The 21,513-nt window shown below is 48.7% G+C and overlaps 1 long non-coding RNA gene across 12 annotated transcripts; it reads right to left on the reverse strand.

The window, feature by feature from the left end:
• Nucleotides 1-10,702: 10,702 nt before the first annotated feature.
• On the reverse strand, nucleotides 10,703-21,418 carry LOC132379311 (uncharacterized). 12 transcript variants are annotated; one of them, XR_009507373.1, is made up of 4 exons: nucleotides 14,480-21,418; nucleotides 11,605-14,436; nucleotides 10,838-11,494; nucleotides 10,704-10,806 (listed from the first exon to the last, which is right to left on the reverse strand). It is a non-coding gene; the product is annotated as an uncharacterized LOC132379311 (long non-coding RNA). The 12 variants fall into 12 exon arrangements; XR_009507371.1 differs by having other exon boundaries at nucleotides 10,716-11,494; nucleotides 14,480-17,509; nucleotides 17,540-21,418; XR_009507377.1 differs by having other exon boundaries at nucleotides 10,716-11,494; nucleotides 14,480-16,227; nucleotides 16,390-21,418.
• Between the last annotated feature and the right edge of the window lie 95 nt (nucleotides 21,419-21,513).

Raw genomic sequence — 21,513 nt, forward strand, 5'->3', positions numbered from 1 at the left:
ACCTCACTTTAAAAAAAACAGTATTTCTGTGATTGCACATTTTTTAATCTATTCAATGTATGTAATTAATTTAATTGTTTATTTATTATTGAAAAAATATATTTATTTTTCTCTCTGCTAGATTATGTATTGCATTGAACTGCTGCTGCTAAGTTGACAAATTTCATGTCACATGCCAGTGGTAATAAACCTGATTCTGATTCTGAATATGTTTGCATTTAGGGCACAAGAAAATCATTGCGTTCTGTTCCTTCAATGAATGGGCTTCACAGGAGCTGATCGTGATTGATCAATGGAAATGAAAGTGATCAATTCACAAATGTGCCAATCTCCTTTAAGCAGTGAGGCTACCTCAGTGAATATATTTAAGAAAAGGTTGGATAGATTTTTGCATAGTAGAGCATTTAAGGGGAAAAGGCAGATAGATGGAGATGAGTCCATGGCCAGATCAGCCATGATCTTATTGAATGACAGAGCAGGCTTGATGGGCCGGATGGTCGACTCCTGCTCCTATTTCTTATGTTCTTATGTTCTCTAGTCACTACAGATTCACTCTCCATGTCAGCACAAGAGCAACTTCCAACTCTGGGTGGCCATGGGGAAGAGAGCAGCTGCAAGAGGGAAACAGCAACCATACTGGGTGTGTCAGGGTTGGCAAAAATGGCTGATTTTCAGGGGCCGTATGATGTGACCCAGGGATGATTGTCAATGTTTCCATTCCAATTGAAGCACACCCTGCTGGAGGAAAAGCAGTTAACTTCCAATTTCTATGAGTCTCATTATCAAATCTTACTTGATGATGCTGCTGGAATCTGTTTACTCTGAGCTTTCCAGAGCAACGAATTCCATTGTACCTTTCCGTACATGACAATAAATGAATCCGAACTTTTTAAAAAGCATTTGATTGTGAGGTGCAACATAAGTGCATCCACAACTCATTTGTATTGCCCTGTTTACAACCCTTAGTCCTTTAAATCCACAATAAAAGACAATATTCATTCATCCGGATTTACAATTGAAAGTTGATCATCTTGGGAACAATACCCATGCCTTCTCTACAAGAGAATCTTCTAGAATCTGTCTTCTTCAATGAATGAACCCTGGATGATCACAATGCTCCATCTTCACGTATACTCACAGACCAATGCATCTGGGTTAGACGTAAGTGGAGAAAGAGGAATGAAAAAGGAAGCACACATCTCCCTGTGGGCCATGAACGGTTGAGGCACCTCCCATCACAATTACGTTGTGGAAATCACAGCATGGCTTATGAAGATAGGTTGAACGAGCTTTGGAGCAAAAGAGGATAAAACAATACTTGATTGGAATGTACATGACAATAAAAGACATAGTGGACAGCCAGAGACTTTTCCCAGGAAATTGCTAATACGAGAAGACATAATTTTAAGGTGAAAGGAGGATTCTAGGGGTGGGAATCAGAGGTAGGTACTTTACAGAGAGAGCAATGGGTGCATGCAATGCAGTGCCAAAGGCAGTGGTGGAGATACATACGGTACTTTTGGGGACGTTTAAGAGAGTTGGGTAGGCACATAGATGAAAGAAAAATAGAGGGTTATGTGGGAGGGAAGCACTAGGTTGATCTTAGAGTAGGTTAAAAGGAAAGCACAACATTATGGGCCGAAGGGCCTGTATTGTGCAGGAGTGTCCTGTAGCATACGCTGAAACCTGCCTCCTCGGGTAATTATGTTCACTATCACCATCATGATTGTCTGTGTGTATTTGTGTGTTTCTCTCTTTGCATCAGATGGCCTTCTGGCTAGCTTGTATTAGCAAGTCTTCTAAAAAAGAGTCAAAATTTATGAGGCTAAAGACAGAGCCAACAGCAAAAGCCTGGGATGTAGGCTGCAGATTCAAATGCTGCTTCCAGGCCTCCCAGAAAGGAAAAGGGTCTGCACGTCACAGGTTCCTGATTCATTTTCTTCAATAAGAAGCACAGTCAAGCTCACTAAACCGTGGATTAAAATTCCACAGAAATTCATCTCGGATGGTCTTTGTCAACATCTTCCAATCCTCCTTCTAGTCTTGCCAACAAAATGCCCATCATGTCTTCCACCATCTGTCTCAGCCTGACTGTTTGCCAGTCAGTTCCCCTGCCCCTGGAGGATCCCTCAGTCCTCTTCTCCACAGCTCCAGAGACCAAGGTCTGATCCCAACCTCTGTTACTGCCTCTGTGCAGTTTGCACACTCTCCCTGTGACTGCTCGGGTTTCCTCCCAATTCTTATTTTGTTTTTCTTTAGAGACACAACATGGCAACGAGGCCTTCTGGCCCTTTCAGCCTATACTAACCCATGGGTCTTTGGATTGACCTGATCCCTTGGAACTGACAGCAACAGCACTGACCACTGTGTAGCTGCGACTTTGACACGTACAGCACCTGTTAAACATTTATAGATGCATAGTGGAGTGTATCCGAACTGGGTGCATCATGACCTGGTATGAAAACACCAATGACCAGAAGCAGAAAAGCCTAAAGAAAGTGGGGAATACAGCCCAGTCCAGCACAGGGAGAACCCACCCCACCAGTGAGCACATCCACAAAGAGCTCTGCCATAAGAAACCAGCATTCATCATCTAGAACAGGCATGGGCAAACTACGGCCCGCTAAGCTTTCTAATCCGGCCCGCAGAACTTGATGAAATTATATTAATAAACCTTGCTAATGTTTTTTCCCCGCAATTCTGGCGTTTTCCCAATAGATGACGCACTCTATATACATTTGTGGCGACCCATTTCCTGGCACATCTGAACCGGCTCATAATTAGCCAGCGTTCCGGCTAAGGGAGATAGCCTGCGGGGATTTGCGAGCACAGAGCTTTGCAGCCTCTGCACAGGGGGGCTGGTTGAGGGAGGCTTAAAAGTGAGGCTGGGGATTTCGAATAAAGTTTTTTTCTTCAACTGCAGTTACTGACTCCGTGTCGTAATTTTAGCGCTGCATGCAGCACACCGCTACACATTGACCTTTGTTGAGGTGCAGCGTATTACTCCACATTTGCGCTTTACTCTTTGTTCGGCTCGACCTATTTGTGTGAACAGGCGTTCAGCGTCATGAACATCAACAAAGCCAGCCACAAATCCAAGTTAACTGACCAACATCTCAGATCCATCCTGAGAATCGCCACAACAAAACTAAATCCAGACTTTGATGTGCTGGCTAAAAAGGGAGACCAACAACACTGTTCCCAATGAAATTAAAAATAAGTTTCTTCGTTGTGTTATGTAAAAAATGCATTTGAAAATATTTTTTTCAATAAGCCTTACATGTTACATGTCATTTCTGTTAAGTGATGGACATGAGTAGTGCGCAGGTGCACGTATGTTCTCAAAATAAAAAATGCGCTCCAGATCAAATAACACGCTCCGCATACTGGCGCGCTCTCACTGTTCTGTCATTGTGCGGGTCGTTGTTGAGTTTTGGCACAGGGGACAATTGAATAAGAAGGAGCAGGACAAGTAGACCTGCATCTCCTACCGTTTTTGAAATAAAGTCAGTCAGGAGAAGAGTGATGATGATAATATCTTGAAGGATAACAGAATTTTCAGTGCTTTAAAATAATAACTGTTACTATTAAAAAAAGCTGTATTTTATTCATTTAATATTCAGTGTTTTAAAAGTCATTTCAATAAATAGCTAAATACCATGGGACTTTAAAGACAGATATTTTGTTGTAATGCATTTGTTCATTTTCAATTGAAATTAAAGCACATGTTTTCTACATATCCCATGATATTTTATTTTCTCTTATGAGGTGTATTACCAAAACACTCCGTCCATCTGCTCCTGGTCCGGCCCCCCTGTCAAATTTTAGAACCCTTTGTGGCCCTCAAGTCAAAAAGTTTTCCCCACCCCTGATCTAGAACAACCCACTGTCCAGGCCATGGTCTCATCTCACTACTACCATCACATAGGAGGTACAGGAGCCTTAGGTCCCACACCACCAGGTTCAGGAACAGTTATTATCCTTCAACCACCAGGCTCCTGAACCAGAGTGGATAACTTCACTCACCTCAACTCCACAAACTACAGCCTCACTTTTAAGGACTCTACATCTTGTCTTCTCAATATTTTGTGTTGTATCTACAGTGCCTATAAAAGTATTCATCCCCCTTGGAAGTTTTCATGTTTTATTGTTTTACAATATTGAAGCACAGAGGATTTAATTTGGCTTTTTCGACATTAATCTACAAAAAAAAAGACTTTTGTGTCAAAGTGAAAACAGGTCTCTACAAAGTGATCAAAATTAATTACAAATATAAAATACAAAATAATTGATTGCACAAGTATTCACCCCCTTCAAATCAGTATTTTGTAGGTGCACCTTTGGCAGCAATTGAGTCTGTGTGGATAGGTCTCTATCAGCTTTGTACATCTGGACACTGCAATTTTACCCCATTCTTCTTTACAAAACTGCTCAAGCTGTCAGATTGCACAGGGATCGTGAGTGAACAGCTCTTTTCAAGTCCAGCCACACATTCTCAATTGGATTGAGGTCTGGACTCTGACTTGGCCATTCAAGAACATTAACCTTGTTGTTTTTAAGCTATTACTGTACTGTGTAGCTTTGTCTGTAAGCTTGGGACCATTGCCTTGCTATAAAACAAATCTTGCCTTTGATCAACTCCTGATTGCATCAGGTTTTCCTCCAGAATTTCCCTGTATTTTGCTGCATTCATTTTACCCTCTTCCTTCACAAGCCTTCCAGGGCCTGCTGCAGTGAAGCATCCCCACAGCACGATGCAGCCACTGCCACGCTTCATGGTAGGGACGGTATGTTTTTGATGATGTGCAGTTTTTGGCTTACAGCAAACATAGCGTTTAGTCTGACGGCCAAAAAGCTCAATTTTGGTTTCATCAGGCCATAGAACCTTCTTCCAGCTGACTTCACATACCTTCTGGCAAACTCTAGCTGAAAATTTTCAACAGTGGCTTTCTCTTTGCCACTCTCACATAAAACTGCCACCGGTGAAACATTCAGGCAACAGTTGTTATACGCACAGTCGCTCCCATCTCAGCCTCTGAAGCCGGTAACTGCTCCAGAGTTGTCACAGGTCTCTTGGCCTCCTTCACTAGTTCCCTTCTTGCACGGTCACTCAGTATTTGAGGACAACCTGATTTACAGCTCTGCCATTTCTTGATGATTGACATAATTGTACTCTAAGAGATATTCAGTAACTTGGAAATATCCTTGAATCCATCTCCTGACCTTACCTTTTCAATAACCTTCTCACAGAGTTGCCTGGAGTGTTCTTTTGTCTTCATGGTGTAGTTTTTGCCAGGATGCTGACTCACCAGCAGTTGGACCTTCCAGATACAGGTGTACAATCAATTGAAACACCGTGACTGCACACAGGTGATCTCTATTTAACTAATTACGTGACTTGAAAAGCCATTGGCCACATCAGTGATGATTTGATGCGTCATATTAAAGGGGTGAATACTTATGCAATCAATTATTTTGTGTTTTAAATCTGCAATTAGTTTAGATCACTTTGAAACTCAAGGCAGTATATGGTGAGATATATGTGCTTTGATGAATTTACTTTGCCTTTGATATACTCCTTTGACTGCCTCTGCGATAAAGGCAGGTAGTGTAGCAGTTATGGTAAGGCTAGTTAAACACCGGTGATCCAGGTTCAATTCCACTGTTGCCTGCAAGGAGTTTGTATGTTTTCTCCATGTCATGATACTCCGATTTGTTCTCATATTCCAAAATCTTTACAAAGTAACTTGTCAGTGCCAGGAACGGAGTAACATTTGCAAGCTCTCCCAAGCACATCCCCAGATTGTGTCAGTTAACACAAACAACACATTTCACTGTATGTTTCAAAGTACGTGTGACAAATAAAGCGAATCTTTATTTGAGGTGCAATATAAATGCCAGATGTTGTTAATGATTGAAATCATGTTTATACAGTGCAGCTGACCCACGGGGCACCATCCAGCAGGGGGCGCACTGGAGGTGGAAGAATTCAAGCAGACGGAGGCAGTGAGAATGAGGGGTGCAGGCGCCTGTAACACACAGAATGTATCACATCAATACAAACAGGGATGGGCAGAAGAGAGAGCAGATAGATTGGAGTCTCAGAGCTAAAGCATATGCCGCACCGGATTCGGAATTCTCACCAACAGAAATCAAATTGTCAGGCAGACTCTCAAGTTCAGTACTGATGTAAACAAAGAGATCAGTCACACTCTCAAGCAGCACAAGGAGGTCTCAGTCAGAGCGATGGCAGGCCAGATCTTCGGTTACGCCAGACGTTCATCATTAGAAATTCCATGCGCGAATGCTTTCTTTCACAGTGGAGGCAGTCTCCGCTTGCAGTACGAGACTCAGTCACTGTTTCCACCATCGACACTGCGCTGAAAATAAACTTGCTCCAGGATGTACAGGTTCCCTTGCTTCAGAAACAATGATCAGCAGTTTTATACTCATCACTGTTATTACATCTCCTCATCGCTGCCAAACAGCCATGAAACAAGCAGGACCCCAACGCCCCGACTAGAGATTCACAGCGCCCACTTCATCTAACATCGTCTGGAACCAGTCTCCCACAAATACACCTACACGCATCAATAACCCTCTACTGTGTCCACAGCCTCCGACGTTCCTCACCTGTACACACACACACTGCTGTCACTCAACTGCACCCACACACACTGACGTCCCTCACCTGTATATACACACACTGACATTCCTCACCTGTACTCACACACTGACGCTCCTCACCTGTATACCCACACAGTGACGTTCCTCACCTGTACCCACACATTGACGTCCCTCACCTGTACCCACACACAGACGTCCCTCACCTGTACCCACACACACTGACGTCCATCACCTGTACCCTCACACACTGACGTCCTTCACCTGTACCCAGACACTGAAGTTCCTCGCCTGTACCCACATACTGACGTCCCTCACCTGTACACACACACACTGATGTTCTCACCTGTATACACACACTGACGTTCCTCACCTGCACCCACACACACTGACGTCCCTCACCTGTACCCACACATTGACGTCCCTCACCTGTACCCACACACAGACGTCCCTCACCTGTACCCACACACACTGACGTCCATCACCTGTACCCACACACTGACGTCCTTCACCTGTACCCAGACACTGAAGTTCCTCACCTGTACCCACATACTGACGTCCCTCACCTGTACACACACACACTGATGTTCTCACCTGTATACACACACTGACGTTCCTCACCTGCACCCACACACACTGACGTCCCTCACTTGTACCCACACATTGACGTTCCTCACCTGTATACACACACACACACTGACGTTCTCACCTGTACCCACACACACTGACGTTCCTCATCTATATACACACACAATGACGTCCCTCACCTGTACCCACACACTGACGTCCCTCATCTGTACCCACACACTGATCTTCCTCACCTGTACCCACACATTGACGTTCCTCACCTGTATACACACACACACTGACGTCCCTCACCCGTACCCACACACTGACGTCCCTCACCCGCACCCACACACTGACGTCCCTCACCCATACCCACACACACTGACGTCCCTCACCTGTACCTACACACGGACCTCCCGCACCTGTACCCGCACACACTGACGTCCCTCACCTGTACACCCACACACTGACGTTCCTCACCTGTACCCACACACTGACGTCCCTCACCTGCACCCACACACTGACGTCCCTCACCTGTACCCACACACTGACGTCCCTCACCTGTACCCACACACACTGACGTCCCTCACCTGTATACACACACCGACGTCCCTCACCTGTACACCCACACACTGATGTCCCTCACCTGTACCCACACACTGACGTCCCTCGCCTGTACCCACACACTGACGTCCCTCACCTGTATACACACACACTGACGTTCCTCACCTGTACACACACACACTGATGTTCTCACCTGTACACACACACACTGATGTTCTCACCTGTACACACACACACACTGGCGTCCCTCACCTGTACCCACACACTGACGTTCCTCACCAGCACCCACACACACTGACGTTCCTCACCTGCACCCACACACACTGACGTCCCTCACCTGTACCCACACATTGACGTTCCTCACCTGTATACACACACACACTGACGTTCCTCACCTGTACACACACACACTGATGTTCTCACCTGTACACACACACACACTGACGTTCCACACCTGTATATACACACACACACTGACGTTCTCACCTGTACCCACACACACTGACGTTCCTCACCTGTATACATACACACTGACGTTCCTCACCTGTATACACACACACACTGATGTTCCTCACCAGTACCCAAACATTCTGTTCCTCTCCAGACCCACACACTGACGTTCCTCACCTGTACTCACACACTGACGTTTCTCACCTGTATACACACACTGACGTCCTTCACCCGCACCCACACACTGAAGTCCCTCACCCATACCCAAACACACTGACATCCCTCACCTGAACCTACACACGGACCTCCCGCACCTGTACCCGCACACACTGACGTCCCTCACCTGTACACCCACACACTGACGTTCCTCACCTGTACCCACACACTGACGTCCTTCACCTGTACCCACACACTGACGTCCTTCACCTGCACCCACACACTGACGTTCCTCACCTGTACACCCACACACTGACGTTCCTCACCTGTACCCACACACTGACGTCCTTCACCTGCACCCACACACTGACGTCCCTCACCTGTACCCACACACACTGACGTCCCTCACCTGTACCCACACACTGACGTCCCTCACCTGTACACACACACACTGGCGTCCCTCACCTGTACCCACACACTGATGTTCCTCACCTGCACCCACACACACTGACATCCCTCACCTGTACCCACACATTGACGTTCCTCACCTGTATACACACACACACTGACGTTCCTCACCTGTACACACACACACTGACATTCTCACCTGTACCCACACACACTGACGTTCCTCACCTATATACACACACACTGACGTTCCTCACCTGCACCCACACACACTGACGTCCCTCACCTGTACCCACACATTGACGTTCCTCACCTGTATACACACACACACTGACGTTCCTCACCTGTACACACACACACTGATGTTCTCACCTGTACACACACACACACTGACGTTCCACACCTGTATATACACACACACACTGACGTTCTCACCTGTACCCACACACACTGACGTTCCTCACCTGTATACATACACACTGACGTTCCTCACCTGTATACACACACACACTGATGTTCCTCACCAGTACCCAAACATTCTGTTCCTCTCCAGACCCACACACTGACGTTCCTCACCTGTACTCACACACTGACGTTTCTCACCTGTATACACACACTGACGTCCTTCACCCGCACCCACACACTGAAGTCCCTCACCCATACCCAAACACACTGACATCCCTCACCTGAACCTACACACGGACCTCCCGCACCTGTACCCGCACACACTGACGTCCCTCACCTGTACACCCACACACTGACGTTCCTCACCTGTACCCACACACTGACGTCCTTCACCTGTACCCACACACTGACGTCCTTCACCTGCACCCACACACTGACGTTCCTCACCTGTACACCCACACACTGACGTTCCTCACCTGTACCCACACACTGACGTCCTTCACCTGCACCCACACACTGACGTCCCTCACCTGTACCCACACACACTGACGTCCCTCACCTGTACCCACACACTGACGTCCCTCACCTGTACACACACACACTGGCGTCCCTCACCTGTACCCACACACTGATGTTCCTCACCTGCACCCACACACACTGACATCCCTCACCTGTACCCACACATTGACGTTCCTCACCTGTATACACACACACACTGACGTTCCTCACCTGTACACACACACACTGATGTTCTCACCTGTACACACACACACACTGACGTTCCTCACCTGTATATACACACACACACTGACGTTCTCACCTGTACCCACACACACTGACGTTCCTCACCTGTATACATACACACTGACGTTCCTCACCTGTATACACACACACACACTGATGTTCCTCACCAGTACCCAAACATTCTGTTCCTCACCAGACCCACACAGTGACGTTCCTCACCTGTACCCACACACACTGACGTTCCTCACCTGTACTCACACACTGACGTTTCTCACCTGTATACACACACACACTGACGTTCCTCACCTGTATACCCACACACACACACTGACGTTCTCACCTGTACACACACACACGCACTGACGTTCCTCACTGGTACACACACACACACACACACTGACGTTCCTCACCTGTACCCACACACACTGACGTCCCTCAGCTGTACGCACACACAATGACGTCCCTCACTAGTACCCACACACTGACGTCCTTCACCTGCACCCACACACTGACGTCCCTCACCTGTACCCACACACTGACGTCCCTCACCTGTACCCACACACACTGACGTCCCTCACCTGTATACACACACCGACATCCCTCTCCTGTACACCCACACACTGACGTCCGTCACCTGTATACACACACACACGTTCCTCACCTGTACCCACACACACTGACGTCCCTCACCTGTATACACACACACACTGATGTTCCTCACCTGTACCCACACAGACGTTCCTCACCTGTACCCACACACACTGACGTCCCTCACCTGTACCCACACACACTGACGTCCCTCACCTGTACCCACACACACTCTGTTCCTCACCTGTACCCACACACACTGACGTCCCTCACCTGTACCCACACATTGACGCTCCTCACCTGTATACACACACACACTGACTCTCCACACCTGTATACACACACACACTGACGTTCCTCACCTGTACACACACACTGACGTTCTCACCTGTACTGACACACACTGACGTTCCTCACCTGTACACACACACACTGACATTCTCACCTGTACCCACACACACTGACGTTCCTCACCTATATACACACACACTGACGTTCCTCACCTGCACCCACACACACTGACGTCCCTCACCTGTACCCACACATTGACGTTCCTCACCTGTATACACACACACACTGACGTTCCTCACCTGTACACACACACACTGATGTTCTCACCTGTACACACACACACACTGACGTTCCACACCTGTATATACACACACACACTGACGTTCTCACCTGTACCCACACACACTGACGTTCCTCACCTGTATACATACACACTGACGTTCCTCACCTGTATACACACACACACTGATGTTCCTCACCAGTACCCAAACATTCTGTTCCTCTCCAGACCCACACACTGACGTTCCTCACCTGTACTCACACACTGACGTTTCTCACCTGTATACACACACTGACGTCCTTCACCCGCACCCACACACTGAAGTCCCTCACCCATACCCAAACACACTGACATCCCTCACCTGAACCTACACACGGACCTCCCGCACCTGTACCCGCACACACTGACGTCCCTCACCTGTACACCCACACACTGACGTTCCTCACCTGTACCCACACACTGACGTCCTTCACCTGTACCCACACACTGACGTCCTTCACCTGCACCCACACACTGACGTTCCTCACCTGTACACCCACACACTGACGTTCCTCACCTGTACCCACACACTGACGTCCTTCACCTGCACCCACACACTGACGTCCCTCACCTGTACCCACACACACTGACGTCCCTCACCTGTACCCACACACTGACGTCCCTCACCTGTACACACACACACTGGCGTCCCTCACCTGTACCCACACACTGATGTTCCTCACCTGCACCCACACACACTGACATCCCTCACCTGTACCCACACATTGACGTTCCTCACCTGTATACACACACACACTGACGTTCCTCACCTGTACACACACACACTGATGTTCTCACCTGTACACACACACACACTGACGTTCCTCACCTGTATATACACACACACACTGACGTTCTCACCTGTACCCACACACACTGACGTTCCTCACCTGTATACATACACACTGACGTTCCTCACCTGTATACACACACACACACTGATGTTCCTCACCAGTACCCAAACATTCTGTTCCTCACCAGACCCACACAGTGACGTTCCTCACCTGTACCCACACACACTGACGTTCCTCACCTGTACTCACACACTGACGTTTCTCACCTGTATACACACACACACTGACGTTCCTCACCTGTATACCCACACACACACACTGACGTTCTCACCTGTACACACACACACGCACTGACGTTCCTCACTGGTACACACACACACACACACACTGACGTTCCTCACCTGTACCCACACACACTGACGTCCCTCAGCTGTACGCACACACAATGACGTCCCTCACTAGTACCCACACACTGACGTCCTTCACCTGCACCCACACACTGACGTCCCTCACCTGTACCCACACACTGACGTCCCTCACCTGTACCCACACACACTGACGTCCCTCACCTGTATACACACACCGACATCCCTCTCCTGTACACCCACACACTGACGTCCGTCACCTGTATACACACACACTGACGTTCCTCACCTGTACACACACACACTGATGTTCTCACCTGTACACACACACACTGATGTTCTCACCTGTACACACACACACACTGGTGTCCCTCACCTGTACCCACACACTGACGTTCCTCACCTGCACCCACACACACTGACGTCCCTCACCTGCACCCACACACACTGATGTCCCTCACCTGTACCCACACATTGACGTTCCTCACCTGTATACACACACACACTGACGTCCCTCACCTGTACCCACATACTGAAGTCCCTCACCTGAACCCACACACACTGACGTCCCTCACCTGTACACACACACACTGACGTTCCTCACCTGTATACCCACACACACACACGGACGTTCTCATCTGTACACACACACGCACTGACGTTCCTCCTCACCGGTATACACACACACACACACACACACACGTTCCTCACCTGTACCCACACACACTGACGTCCCTCACCTGTATACACACACACACTGATGTTCCTCACCTGTACCCACACAGACGTTCCTCACCTGTACCCACACACACTGACGTCCCTCACCTGTACCCACACAGACGTTCCTCACCTGTACCCACACACACTGACGTCCCTCACCTGTACCCACACACACTCTGTTCCTCACCTGTACCCACACACACTGACGTCCCTCACCTGTACCCACACATTGACGCTCCTCACCTGTATACACACACACACTGACTCTCCACACCTGTATACACACACACACTGACGTTCCTCACCTGTACACACACACTGACGTTCTCACCTGTACTGACACACACTGACGTTCCTCACCTGTACACACACACACTGACATTCTCACCTGTACCCACACACACTGACGTTCCTCACCTATATACACACACACTGACGTTCCTCACCTGTATACACACACACACACTGACGTTCTCACCTGTATACACACACACACACTGACGTTCCTCCTCACCGGTATACACACACACACACACACGTTCCTCACCTGTATACACACACACACACACTGACGTTCCTCACCAGTACCCAAACATTCTGTTCCTCACCAGACCCACACACTGACGTTCCTCACCTGTACCCACACAGTGACGTTCCTCACCTGTACTCACACACTGACGTTTCTCACCTGTATACACACACACACTGACGTTCCTCACCTGTATACCCACACACACACACTGATGTTCTCACCTGTACACACACACGCACTGACGTTCCTCCTCACCGGTATACACACACACACACACACACACACACACACGTTCCTCACCTGTACCCACACACACTGACGTCCCTCACCTGTATACACACACACACTGATGTTCCTCACCTGTACCCACACAGACGTTCCTCACCTGTACCCACACACACTGACGTCCCTCACCTGTACCCACACACACTGACGTCCCTCACCTGTACCCACACACACTCTGTTCCTCACCTGTACCCACACACACTGACGTCCCTCACCTGTACCCACACATTGACGCTCCTCACCTGTATACACACACACACTGACTCTCCACACCTGTATACACACACACACTGACGTTCCTCACCTGTACACACACACTGACGTTCTCACCTGTACTGACACACACTGACGTTCCTCACCTGTACACACACACACTGACATTCTCACCTGTACCCACACACACTGACGTTCCTCACCTATATACACACACACTGACGTTCCTCACCTGTATACACACACACACACTGACGTTCCTCCTCACCGGTATACACACACACACACACACGTTCCTCACCTGTATACACACACACACACACACACACACTGACGTTCCTCACCTGTACCCACACACTGATGTTCCTCACCTGTACACACACACACACACACACACACTGACATTCTCACCTGTATACACACACACACACACACACACACTGACGTTCCTCACCTGTACCCACACACACTGACGTTCCTCACCTATATACACACACACTGACGTTCCTCACCTGTATACACACACACACACACTGACGTTCTCACCTGTATACACACACACACACTGACGTTCCTCCTCACCGGTATACACACACACAGACGTTCCTCACCTGTATATACACACACACACACACTGACGTTCCTCACCTGTACCCACACACTGATGTTCCTCACCTGTACACACACACACACACACACTGACGTTCCTCACCTGTATACACACACACTGACGTTCCTCACCAGTACCCAAACATTCTGTTCCTCACCAGACCCACACACTGACGTTCCTCACCTGTACCCAGTGACGTTCCTCACCTGTACCCACACACTGATGTTCCTCACCTGTACCCACACACTGACTTTCCTCACCGGTATACACACACACACACTGACTTCCCTCACCTGTACCCACATACACTGAAGTCCCTCACCTGAACCCACACACTGACGTCACTCACCTGTACCCACACAGACTGACATCCCTCACCTGTACCCACACACACTGACATTCCTCACCTGTACCCACACACACTGACGTCCCTCATCTGTATACACACACACTGACGTCCCTCACCTGTACCCACACACACTGACGTCCCTCACCTGTACCCACACACACTGACGTCCCTCACGTGTACCCACATACACTGATGTTCCTCACCTGTATACACACACACACACTGACGTCCCTCACCTGTACGCATACACTGACGTCCCACACCTGTACCCACACACTGACGTCCCTCACCTGAACCCACACACTGACGTCCTTCACCTGTACCCAAACACACTGGCGTCCCTCACCTGTACCCACACACTGACGTTCCTCACCTGTATACACACACACACTGACGTTCTCACCTGTACCCACACACACTGACGTTCCTCACCTATATACACACACACTGACGTTCCTCACCTGTATACACACACACAGACGTTCCACACCTGTACCCACACACTGATGTTCCTCACCTGTACACACACACACTGACGTTCCTCACCAGTACCCAAACATTCTGTTCCTCACCAGACCCACACACTGACGTTCCTCACCTGTACCCACACAGTGACGTTCCTCACCTGTACTCACACACTGACGTTTCTCACCTGTATACACACACACACTGACGTTCCTCACCTGTATACCCACACACACACACTGACGTTCTCACCTGTACACACACACGCACTGACGTTCCTCCTCACTGGTATACACACACACACACACACACACACACACACACACGTTCCTCACCTGTACCCACACACACTGACGTCCCTCACCTGTACCCACACACTGACGTTCCTCACCTGTACCCACACAGTGACGTTCCTCACCTGTACCCACACACTGACGTCCCTAACCAGTACCCACACACACTGACGTTCCTCACCTGTACTCACACACTGACGTTTCTCACCTGTATACACACACACACTGACGTTCCTCACCTGTATACCCACACACACACACACTGACGTTCTCACCTGTACACACACACGCACTGACGTTCCTCCTCACCGGTATACACACACACACACGCACACACACACACAGACACACACACACACAGACGTTCCTCACCTGTACCCACACACACTGACGTTCTCACCTGTACCCACACACACTGACGTCCCTAACCTGTACCCACACACACTGACATCCCTCACCTGTACCCATACATTGACGTTCCTCACCTGTATACACACACACACTGACGTTCCTCACCTGTATACACACACACTGATGTTCTCACCTGTACACACACACACACACACACACTGACGTTTCTCACCTGTATACATACACACACTGATGTTCCTCACCTGTATACAAACACCCACACTGATGTTCCTCACCTGTACCCACACACACTCTGTTCCTCACCTGTACCCACACACACTGATGTTCCTCACCTGCACCCACACACACTGACGTCCCTCACCTGTACCCATACATTGACGTTCCTCACCTGTACCCACACACACTCTGTTCCTCACCTGTACCCACACACACTGATATTCCTCACCTGCACCCACACACACTGACGTCCCTCACCTGTACCCACACACATTGACGCTCACCTGTATACACACACACACTGACTCTCCACACCTGTATACACACACACACACACTGACGTTCTCACCTGTACCCACACACACTGACGTTCATCACCTGTATACACACACACTGACGTTCCTCACCTGTACCCACATACTGATGTTCCTCACCTGTACACACACACTGATCTCACCTGTACACACACACACACTGACGTTCCTCACCTGTATACACACACACACTGACGTTCCTCACCTGTATACATACACACACTGATGTTCCTCACCTGTATACCCACACACTGACGTTCCTCACCTGTATACAAACACACACACTGACGTTCCCACCTGTACACACACACACTGACATCCCACACCTGTACCCACACACTGACGTCCCACACCTGTACCCGCACACAATGACGTCCCTCACCTGTATACACACACGCTGACGTCCCTCACCTGTATACACACACGCTGACGTCCCTCACCTGTACCCACACACTGACGTCCCTCACCTGTACCCACACACACTGACGTCCCTCACCTGTACGCACACACTGACGTCCCACACCTGTACCCACACATTGACGTCCCTCACCTGTACCCACACATTGACGTCCCTCACCTGTACCCACACATTGACGTCCCTCACCTATACCCACACACACTGACGTCCCTCACCTGTACACACACACACTGATGTTCTCACCTGTACACACACACACACACACTGACGTCCTTCACCTGCACCCACACACACTGACTTCCCTCACCTGTACCCACACACACTGACGTCCCTCACCTGCACCCACACACTGACGTCCCTCACCTGCACCCACACACGGACGTCCCACACCTGTACCCGCACACACTGACGTCCCTCACCTGTACACACACACACTGATGTTCTCACCTGTACACACACACACACTGATGTTCTCACCTGTACACACACACACACTGATGTTCTCACCTGTACACACACACACACTGGCGTCCCTCACCTGTACCCTAACACTGACGTTCCTCACCTGCACCCACACACACTGACGTCCCCATTGACTTAGTCCAGGTCCTTTCCTCCCACAGAACCCATAACCCAAGAGACCCCTACAGGCCCCTATGGGGGCCTATGCGGGGCCTCCCTGCCCTCTATTGTGGACCTGTACTCTTCCAGGTTGAAGAAGAGGGCAGGGAACATCATAAAGGACTCCTCCCATCCTGCGCACGGATTGTTTGAACTGCTTCCATCTGGTAGGCGCTTCAGATCCCTCCAGACTAAGACTAGTAGGCACTGAAGAAGTTTTTTCCCTACTGCGGTCACTTTGCTGAACAGTTAACTGCCGGTTAACTGTCGGCTAACTATTACTTGTATGCATAATCTATATTTTCATTTATATTTATCATTATTATTATGAGCAGAGAGACAACATCTGCCGGAAGTAAATTCCTTGTATGTGCACAGGTACTTGGCGATTAAAGTCTGATTCTGATTCTATTGTGTCAGCCTCCCTGGCAGGTCACTCCAGGCACCTGTTACACAGCGTACAGAATCTACCACTGACATCCTCCCACTCCCCTAAAGGTTTACAGGTTCAATCGGTGGTGAGGAAGACAACGTGAACATTCATTTCCAGAGAATTAGAATATAAAAGCAAGGATGTAGTGTTCAGGCTTTATAAAGCACTGGTGAGGCCTCACTTGGAGTATTGTGAATAGTCTTGGGCTCCTTGTCTAAGAAAAGATGTGCTGATATTGGAGAGGGTTTAAAGGAGGCTCATGAAAATGATTCCAGGGTTGAATGGCTTGATATATGAAGAGCATTTGATGGGTCTGGGCCTGTACTCATTGGAATTCAGAAGAATGAGGGGCGACCTCATTGAAACCTATCAAATGGCGAAGGGCCTCAATAGAGTGGATGTGGAGAGGATGTTTCCAATGGTGGATGAGCCTAGGACCAGAGGCCACAGCCTCAGTACAGAGTGACATCCATTTAGAATGGAGATGTTTTAGAAAGTAGATGAAGAGGAATTCCTTTAGCAGAGAGTGGTGAATCTGTGGAATTCATTGCCGCAGGCAGTTGAGGAGGCATACTAAGTTGGCGTCAGAAAACGGCAACATGTGTGGGCTACAGAGCACAGCCCTCACTGATTTGATTTGATGCAAAAAACTCATTTCACTGAATGTGTCGACGTAGTACATGCAACAAGAAAGCTAATTAAGTCACCTCTCATCCTGCATCAACCTCTCAAAGTGTGCTGCTTTGAATGTCTCAGGTTGAAATGAGCTGCGTTCAACCTGAATTGACTCACAGATCCATCTGCAACATGCAAAGATGCAGCCAACCTTATAGGATCCAGCTGAAGGATCAAATTCTTCGGGATTGTTATCACTTTCCGCTTTTACAATAATAAATGTTGGTCTTCCCTCCCCGACCCCCGTCCCAGCACGGATGAGGACCTCCTCCATCAAACTTCAGACATGATTTTCCCACGGGGTCTGCTCTATTTCCTGTGCAGAGATGATCAAAGGTGAACTATTACCCCCCGATGAGAGCGGAGTTATGGTTAATACTCTAGAATCAATCAGCAGGGCCTGTGCAGTTGGGGAACAGCAGGGAAAAGAAGCCAGCTCCCGGGCTCGACTCACTGTAATTCAGAAGAATGAGGAGCGACCCCATTGAAACCTATCGAATGGTGAAAGGCCTCGACTGAGTGGACTTGGAGAGAATGGCAGGGGAGTCTAAGACTAGAGGGCACAGCCTTAGATCAGAGGGACATCAACTTAGAATAGAGATGAGGAGGAATTTCTTTAGCCAGAGTGTGGTGAATCTGTGGAATTAGTTGCTACAAGTGGCTATGGAGGGAAAGTCATTGGGTATACTTAAGGTAAAGGTTGATAGATTCTTGATTAGTCAGGGCATGAAGGGACATGGGGAGGAGCTGAGAGAGAAATGGCTCAGTTACGATGAAATGGCGGAGCAGACTCCATGTCCCAAATGGCCGAATTCTGCTTCTATACCTTATGGTCTTAGAGAGCATCTGTCGGGCTAACCTGCCTTTGTAAGGTTGCTGAGTGGGGCAATTACAGCAATCGATGAACTCTTCATTGCCAAAGGTGCATCAGATCGTTGTTACTGTTACAGAACAACAGAGGCTTAGAGCACAGAAACGCTCAGGCTCGCGGACCACTTTAGCTCTGTCTGCCACAACAGGCAGCGTCTCCCTGTGGCCACACATTTTAATTCTACTTCCCATTCCCATTCCGCCATGTCAGCCCATGGCCTCTGCTACTGACACTCTCAGGTTGGAGGTGAAACACTTCATATTCCATCTGGATAGCCTCTAACCCGATGGCATGAACATCAATTGCTCTAACCTCTGGTAAATTCCCTCCCTCCCCCATTTTGGCTTCCTTCTTACCGCTTCTTTTCTCTCACCTTCCTCTGCTGTCCCTCCTCCTTCTCTTTCTTACATGGTCCACTGTTTTCTCCAGATTTCTTCAGACATTTATCTCTTCTGCCAATCAACTCCCAGCTTTTACTTCATTCCCTGTCCCCCACCAACCTAACTTCACCCTCACCTATCACGAGAGCTTGTACCCCTTCCCTGCTTATTCCAGCTTCTCCTCCCTTCCTTTCCAGTCCTGTGAAGGGCCTCGGGCTGAAATGTTGACTGTTTATTCATTTCCATAGATGCTGCCTGACTTGCCAAGTTCCTCCAGCATTTTGTGTGTGTTGTATAAAAATACCATGTCCATACCAGCTATCAACGATCCACTTTCCTAATGCCAGCTACCAGCAATTTTGTTCCTTCAGACTCTCTCCAAATCTTTTACTTCATGCTAAAAATCTATGCCCTGATTTACCTCCTAACATGTTAATCTCGATCACCCTTCTCTCGTCCAAACTAAAAGAGGGGTTAAAGGTCGACCTGAATAAATGTGGTTAAAACTTCTCACAGAGTGTCAGTAGGTTCATCCTAATGCAGAGTGTTCCTGGGATTGTCAGTGCCAACCCATCAAAACCTAAAGTACTGGAATTGCCACCTGAATACATGTAATGATGAAGAAAAGCTCAACAACAGAATAAACAACAGGATACAAGCCCTTCAGCCCAACCAGTCCATGCTGACCCATGGTACCCAGCCAGCCAGTCCCAATTTCCTGCATTCAGCGCATATCCCTCGAAACCACGGGTTCCCAACCTTTTCATGCAATGGAGCCTTGCCATTAACCAAGGGGTCTGGCACCCCAGGTTTGGGACCCCCTGCTCCAAACCCCTCCACGTACCCATCCATATTACTCTCAACCACTTCCTCTGGCAGCTCGCTCCCCATACTCACCACCAACTACTTGAAACAGTTGCCCCTCATTCCCTTCTAAAACTTTCCTCTCTCACTCTAACTTATTGTCCCTGGTTTGGGATTTTTCTACCCCGGTTACCACCCACCTTTTCAATGTCTCTCATAACCTTAAGCTCTTCTATCAGGTCACTTCTCATTTTGCTATGACCCAAGGAATAAAGGCCTAGTCTGGGCCTACAACACAGGCCCTCTAGTCCTCACAGCACTCTCGTAAATCCCTTCCAGTTTAACCACGTCTGTCCCATACAGGACGTCCAAAACTCCACACATTACCCCAACAATTACACATTGCAAGAGAACATCCCAACTCCTGGGCAAAACATCTTCTTCACCACCTTGTCCACCTGTGATGGCACCTTTAATGAGCTGTGTTTTAATTGATTTGTTAATCAACTGCATGGCTTGAAGGAAAATGCTAACAGCAGCAAGGATAAGACAATTGAGATGGAACCGAGTTTGTGCCCTACCTGTCCCATTCGTGTTTCTCTCACTTTGCTACCGGTCTGTTTGTGAGGGGCCCCTGCAGGGTGACATACTGGATGGGATCTGGAAA

Source organism: Hypanus sabinus, chromosome 22 (genome assembly GCF_030144855.1).
Source record: "Hypanus sabinus isolate sHypSab1 chromosome 22, sHypSab1.hap1, whole genome shotgun sequence".
Taxonomy (NCBI): Eukaryota; Metazoa; Chordata; class Chondrichthyes; order Myliobatiformes; family Dasyatidae; genus Hypanus; species Hypanus sabinus.